Source organism: Octodon degus, unplaced genomic scaffold, assembly GCF_000260255.1.
Source record: "Octodon degus isolate 3935 unplaced genomic scaffold, OctDeg1.0 scaffold00075, whole genome shotgun sequence".
Taxonomy (NCBI): Eukaryota; Metazoa; Chordata; class Mammalia; order Rodentia; family Octodontidae; genus Octodon; species Octodon degus.
In genome coordinates this window covers 6,126,143-6,132,470 of record NW_004524651.1, presented here as the reverse complement: position 1 = coordinate 6,132,470, position 6,328 = coordinate 6,126,143, and the positions used below count along the sequence as shown (strand labels likewise).

The 6,328-nt window shown below is 48.1% G+C and overlaps 1 pseudogene; it reads right to left on the bottom strand.

Annotated features, from left to right (window-relative positions):
* Positions 1–4,406: 4,406 nt before the first annotated feature.
* On the bottom strand, positions 4,407–6,014 carry LOC101568854 (annotated as a pseudogene).
* Between the last annotated feature and the right edge of the window lie 314 nt (positions 6,015–6,328).

The window sequence follows — 6,328 nt, the reverse complement described above, 5'->3', positions numbered from 1 at the left end:
TCATAGTGATCTGCCTTTTAACAGCCTCCCAAGAGCTAGGATTACAGGTGTGTGCCACCATGCCCAGTCTCAATTGCCTGCTCAGCATGCCTGGGGGCAGGACCCCATTGGCAGGCCCAGGGATTGAACCCCTGGCCTCTGTACCTGCTTGCAGGTGCTATAATCTGCTGAGCTATTTGGCCTGCCCTCACCTTTTTTTTTTTTTTTTTTTTTTTTTGTGATGGGGTCTTACTATGCATTTAGGGCCAGCCTTGTGCTCACTTTTGTAGCCCCCAAGCTGATCTTGAACTCTCTCAGCCTCCCAAGGACTGGGTTTACAGGCATGTGCCACCATGCCTGGTTCCAGGTCTGCATGGCATGCTTGGGGTTTCAGGTCAGCATTGTATGTAGGGCCAGGGATTGAACTTGGGACCTTGCACTTGCCAGGCAGGTGCTTACCTCTGAGCTATATCCACAGCTTCTCTTTATATGTTCTTGATAGTAATCTTTTGTCTGAGGAACAGCTGGAAAACATTTTTCCCACACTGTGGGCTGTCTCTTCACTCTGTTGGTAGTCTCTCTTACTGTGCAAAAGCTTTTGAATGAGATGAGATCCCAGTTGTTGATTCTCTGGGATGGTTCCTGTGCAACATGTATGTCACATGCATGTCTTTTAGTTCCTTCATTAAATTGATTTTTAGCTCTTTTATTTTTTTTTGGATGCTATTGCTAAAGGTGTTGTTTCCCTAACTTCACTCTCAGTGAGTTTGTTATTCATGTACAGGAGTGCTATTGAGTTTTGAGTGTTGACTTTGTATCCAGCTATGCTACTGATCTTGTTTATTATGTCTAGAAGTCTACAGAGTATCATGTCATCTATGAATAATGATAATTTAGCTTCTTCATTTACTATAGTTATTCCTTTCTCTTGTCTGGTTGCTCTGGCTGAAGTCTCCAAAACTATACTGAACAGAAGTGGTGACAGTGGACATTCTCATCTTGTTCCTGATTTTAGAGTGAAAGTTTTCAATTTCTGGCCATTTAGGAAAGATGTGGGCTGTTGATTTGTCATGGATGGCTTTTATTAGATTGAGGTATAGGTCATCTATTCTAATTTTCTGTAGGGTTTTTATCATGAGTGGCTGCTGGACTTTGTCCAAAGCTTTTTCTGCATCTAGTGAGATGAACATATGGTTTTTGTCCTGGTTAGCCGTGTTTGTTTTGGTGGTGTGTGGTATGTGTCGGTATGTATAAATGTGCAAGATGTACAGTATAAATGTTCTGGACTGTAGAGTCACACTGAATTGGTTGAAGCTGGAAGTAAGAGAGCAAATGTCAAGGGCTCAAGCATGCTGGGCACAGTGCAGAGTTAGGTGGTGGCCACGTCTGCTGTGTGTTGTGATGTAGCAAACATGCACATCACCGAGGGGCATTCAAAGTTGCTTTTGGAGAAAGCACCAGGTTAATCAAACACACAAGTGGCATTGACGCAGGCTGTTTCCTAAGCTGTGTTAGCAACTTCTGGGCAAGAGTTCAAGGACTGAAAGCTCTGGAACCAAACTGGCTGAATTAAGTGTTCTTTCAAGGCAATGAACTTAGTAAGTCATTTAATGCAAACTGTCTCACTTTCTTCCTATAAAACACAGACAATGATAATATTCACGTCTTGGGATTATTGCAAGGACATGGAGATAAGGCACATGCACAATGTGTTCAACAACATGACCATCGCCTAGTTGGCGTGTAATCAATACTAGCTCTATGTGCGTACATACACATAAATACACATATACGAATGATCATTTAATATCCACATAGAGAAAGTATAGCAATGTCTCTTTGTCAAAAATGATTTACAGTTGCTCATTTTTGTGTCTTCCCAGCACTGGGGAGCCTTCAGCGTATTTTTTCAAAAGAAATTGATGACAGCAAATCGTTCCTTTCAGAGAATGGAGCGGATTTGGGTTTTGGAAAATATCACAAGTCCTTTGAAGTAGAAATTGATGAATAAGTTAAACAATCAAACTGGATAAACAATTTTGAGCACAAATTAGCGAATAGCAAGGGAGCGTGACTTGAGGCATAAAAGGATATGCAGGATGCAGACAGGCAGTCACTCAGAGACAAGGGATCGTAGTCATTTCTTCGGGTTTCTGGCTTCCTGGTATTCTAGTACGTTCCTTGTTGCTGAAATGTTGGAGACCCCTGGGGCTCAGTGTCGGTGCTTCTTGTCTAGTGTGTTCTCATCCCCAGCTGAACTGACGGGTTTTCAGCACCTTCACTTGGCTTTGGTTCTTGCTCTGTAGCTTCTTCTAGCATCTAGGTTTTTTTTTCGCCCGAGCATCTAGGTTTTGGATCCTAAATACAGCATACTTAGCTGCTCAGTGGACAGCTGCTGTGGGTGTGCAGTGAGCCAGATGTGTGCATAGCTTCTGAGCAGTCATCGCTGCTCCTTTGCCCAACAAGCTCCTGCCTTCCCCTTATCTCAGCTAGTGAAACTCTGCTTCCAGATGTGCATAGTCAACACTTGGTGTCACACCTTATACCTCTGTTTCTCTCCTACTCTGTGCCTCGTTCCGCAGTGAGTTTGGTGCACTCTGCACTTAGCACCCCGGTTCTGCCAGCCTGGCCCAAGCCACCATTATCTCTCCCCTGCATTATGATGACAACCCCTGCCTCCCATTTTTGTTTTCCTCCACAGCACTTCACCATGATGATGCTGGTAATATGAAAATTTAGTTGTGTGGCTCCTCAAGCCTGCCCACTGGACCAGTTGCAGTCCTTAGCACGAGCTACAAGCTGTCTATTAGCTGGTCTTCTTTCAAACTTCTCTGACTGCAGCAGCTCACACCTTTACTGCTGCCTGCTTTTCTGCCTCTTTGCTATTCTTCGAAGATACCAGGAGCTGCGACCTCAGGACCTTTGCACATGCTCTTCCTTCTGTGTGGAAGGCTCGTCTCCTTTGCATTTGTCTGCACGGCTAACTCTCTTTTCCTTCAGGTCTTTTCTTAAGGGTCACAGACTACGGCTGCCCTATTTAGACACTTGATTTCATTTCCTCCTTGCTGGATGTAGTTTATCTTAGCAATTGCTCCTTTCTCTCCCTTTTTAGAAAGTACGCTACTTGAAGGCAGGATGTTTGCATGTTTTATTTACTCTTGACGAGCTGGTGCCTTGAAAATATCTGGCCCATGTTAAACAATAAATATTTGTTGAGTGAATGAGCACTTAATTCACTGACCCTTCAGTTACCTTTTGAAAGTGGCGCAGGAACTAGGGAGGACACAGGCGTGGAGTGGAGCAGAGAAAGCTGCAGACCAGTCAGCAATCCGGGCCCTTGGGGCCGCTTCTAGCCACCAGGAGTTGCGTGGTTTTGTGTTTTATGTCCATGAGCCTTGATTTTCCCTTCTACAAAATGAGGCAATTAGATGAGATGTAGAAATGGTTGCTCAAATCTCTTCCCTCCCTGTGGTTATGTCACTGTAACAAGAAGGATGCTTATCGCAACAAAGATTTATGTACTATTCCAGACCAATCAGGAGGTTCTGTGAGAGCAAAAAGCGTGCAGCTAAATGCCTGTTTTTTAATTTTTATTTCATGTATTTGGTACAGGGTCTTACTATGCAGTTTGGACTCATAGCGATCCTCCTGTTTTCAGCCTCCCCAGCGCTGGGATTACAGGTGTGTGCCACCATGTCCAGACTCAGTCACTGGCTTGCTGGAGATCAAACCCTGGTTCCTGCACTTGCCAAAGCAGGCACTTAGTCTGCTGAGCTATCTTGCTGGCCCTACCTGTGTCTGTGTTTTGAAGCTTAGTTCTAATGTTCTCTGAGAAAGCACCAGAGCTGTGGTGCTGGACAGCGCTGATCCCCAGTGATGTCCCCACTGTTGATGGTACTGGCTTAGCAGGCTCCCTCCCCAGGCTGGTAGTTGTCTGGCACTCTCGCTCCACCTTGCAAGATTGCTGGAGCATTTCTGCATGCCCTGACAGGCGTCACACACCATGCAGAGGACGGCTCTGCTTTTATAAACATCTCCATTTATGGATGCTGGAGCGGAGAGCCAGAGCACCACATTGGTGATGTCACAGAGAAAGTGGGTAGCAGGTCAGGGCAGGATCTCTATTCTCTCTGCTTGGATCATGCGGAGAGACTGGCTTCCCTAGGTGTTTCACCAGAGCAGCAACAGAGTTCTATCCTGGGAATTGCTGGTCAAAATAGGTGACTACATGGAGCAGGTTGTGCTTGGTTGTTAAGCAACCGAATCTGCTCCTCAGCTGAGAGCAGGAGCGAGCAGTCATGATGTTACATGTTATCATGAGCCAGTGCAGAATTTTAAAGCCAAGAATTCCCAAATCAAACTTTGGGTAACCAGGAGATTTTTTTTTTTTTTGATTTTGCAGTATTTTTAATGCACAAAACAAAAGAGGCCAGCTAAGTGACCGGTTTTCATTCTAAACCCAGAGCTCTCAAGTACAGACACAGACCGACTGGGAATAAGTTACAGTTCACAGTGCCTTAGAGCTGAGGGCAGGAAATGTTATTCAGCGGGCTGCCAAGGTAGTGAGGATTTTCTAACGATGAAAGGGTGAAAATAAACGCTTCTGAAGTTCAAGAGAAACCCAGTCTTCAGGAAAGAAGGTGAAGTGGCTGAGGGCAGCACAGAGCCAGGCAGTGCTCAGCAGAAATCCAGCCTGCTCTGTAGGAAGCCAGTAAGGGCAGGTGGCGCAAGTACCCCCTTTCTGCAGGGTTTCCCTCACACACTGCATCATCTCTGTGATCCCCTCAGGTTCCTCAAACACTGGCACTCCAGAGAAGCAGCCGGTGATACAGGACAGTTCTCTGACTTCTCCTGGGCTCAGCGGCTATCACTGCACCTCCTACCCTCACCCAGGCTTTTCAGTGCACATATACCTTCGGCTGCTCCATGGCCTGGTGCGCCTGCAGCACTGCCACCGCCTCTTCTATCTTAGCTTGGAGGGACTCTGGAGATTCCAGCAAAAGCAGCAACTCGGAATTGTCGATCTCCAGCAGCATGCCTGTGATCTTGCCAGCCAGCGCGGCGTAAACCTCAGGGATAAGATGATAGAGACGCTCCCCAATCATCTGCTTTTGTTCATGGAGTGGTGCTGCAGCCAGCATGGACGCAGTCAGGGGCTCCTGTCCAGGGACGTGCACAGCAGGCTCCTGGACAGTTGAGGAACACGTGCATGGCAGGAGAGATGGCCATTCTGCAGAGCATGCTGTCCTGCCCATAGTCTGGGTACCAATGTTCGCCACTCTCTTGGTGTGGGGTGCCAGGTGTGACACCTGGGTAGAGGCCTGCCTGACACTGCTGACATGGGCCCCGGGGCACCAGGGCAAGCCTGGGGGCTGGACCACTGAGGCAGCTGGAGGGCAGACAGATGAAGTTCTCTGGGGCTGGGCTGTCCACCTTGGGGTAGGCTGGACAGGGGCCACGGAGCCAGGGCCGCTGTAGCACGCAGCCTGTGCTGGAGGCTGGGGCACAGCAGGCAAGAAGAAGCTGTTGGCCTGCTGGAAGGAGCCCATGACAGGGCGACCCAAGGCCTGCACTGTGGAGAGGCGCTGCATGTACTGATTGGTCAAGATGGCCTTCCGCTCTTCTTTGCGCTGGGCCAGTGCCACATACAGTGGCTTGGTGCCCACGATACACCCGTTCATCTCTGTCACAGCCTTTGTCGCCTCTTCTGGAGAGGAAAAACACACAAAGCCAAATCCCTTGCTGTGGCCACCCTCTGTCATCACCTTTGCACTGGTAATCATTCCATAGGGAGAGAACACTGCCCTCAGCTTCTCATCACTGATGGAGTCATCCAGGTTCTTCACGTACAGGTTCACACCCTGGTAGCGGGTCTGCCGGTCCTGCTTCAGCTGTTCGAACCTGCGCTTCAGTTCGTTTTGCCGCTCTGCTCACTTCTGGGCCCGGCCCATGTACAGCTGCTGCCCACTCACCTCCTTTCCGTTCATGTTGTCCACGGCCCTCTGAGAACTTTCGCTGCGCCTTGGGCCCTCCATATCCCACCGACCCCAGGCCCTGCGAGTGTGGGAAAGAGCTTCTACTCTGTCCTGCACCCGTCTGCCGCTCCAAGCCCAGGCCCGCCACCAACCAGGAGATTTTTGATAGCATAGAAAGCATAAAAATACAAAGCTACACATGTGCAAGCTTAGGATTTGGAATGTAGTTGAGTTCGTGGTTTGCTATCTCACTGGGATTGATTTGCTTCAAGTGGATCCTTGGTAGATTTGCCTCTGGTGAGTTGGCATTAGAGACCAAAGCACATCACACAAGGTTCCAGAATTAAGGGTACAGAAACTACTGGGATGAACCA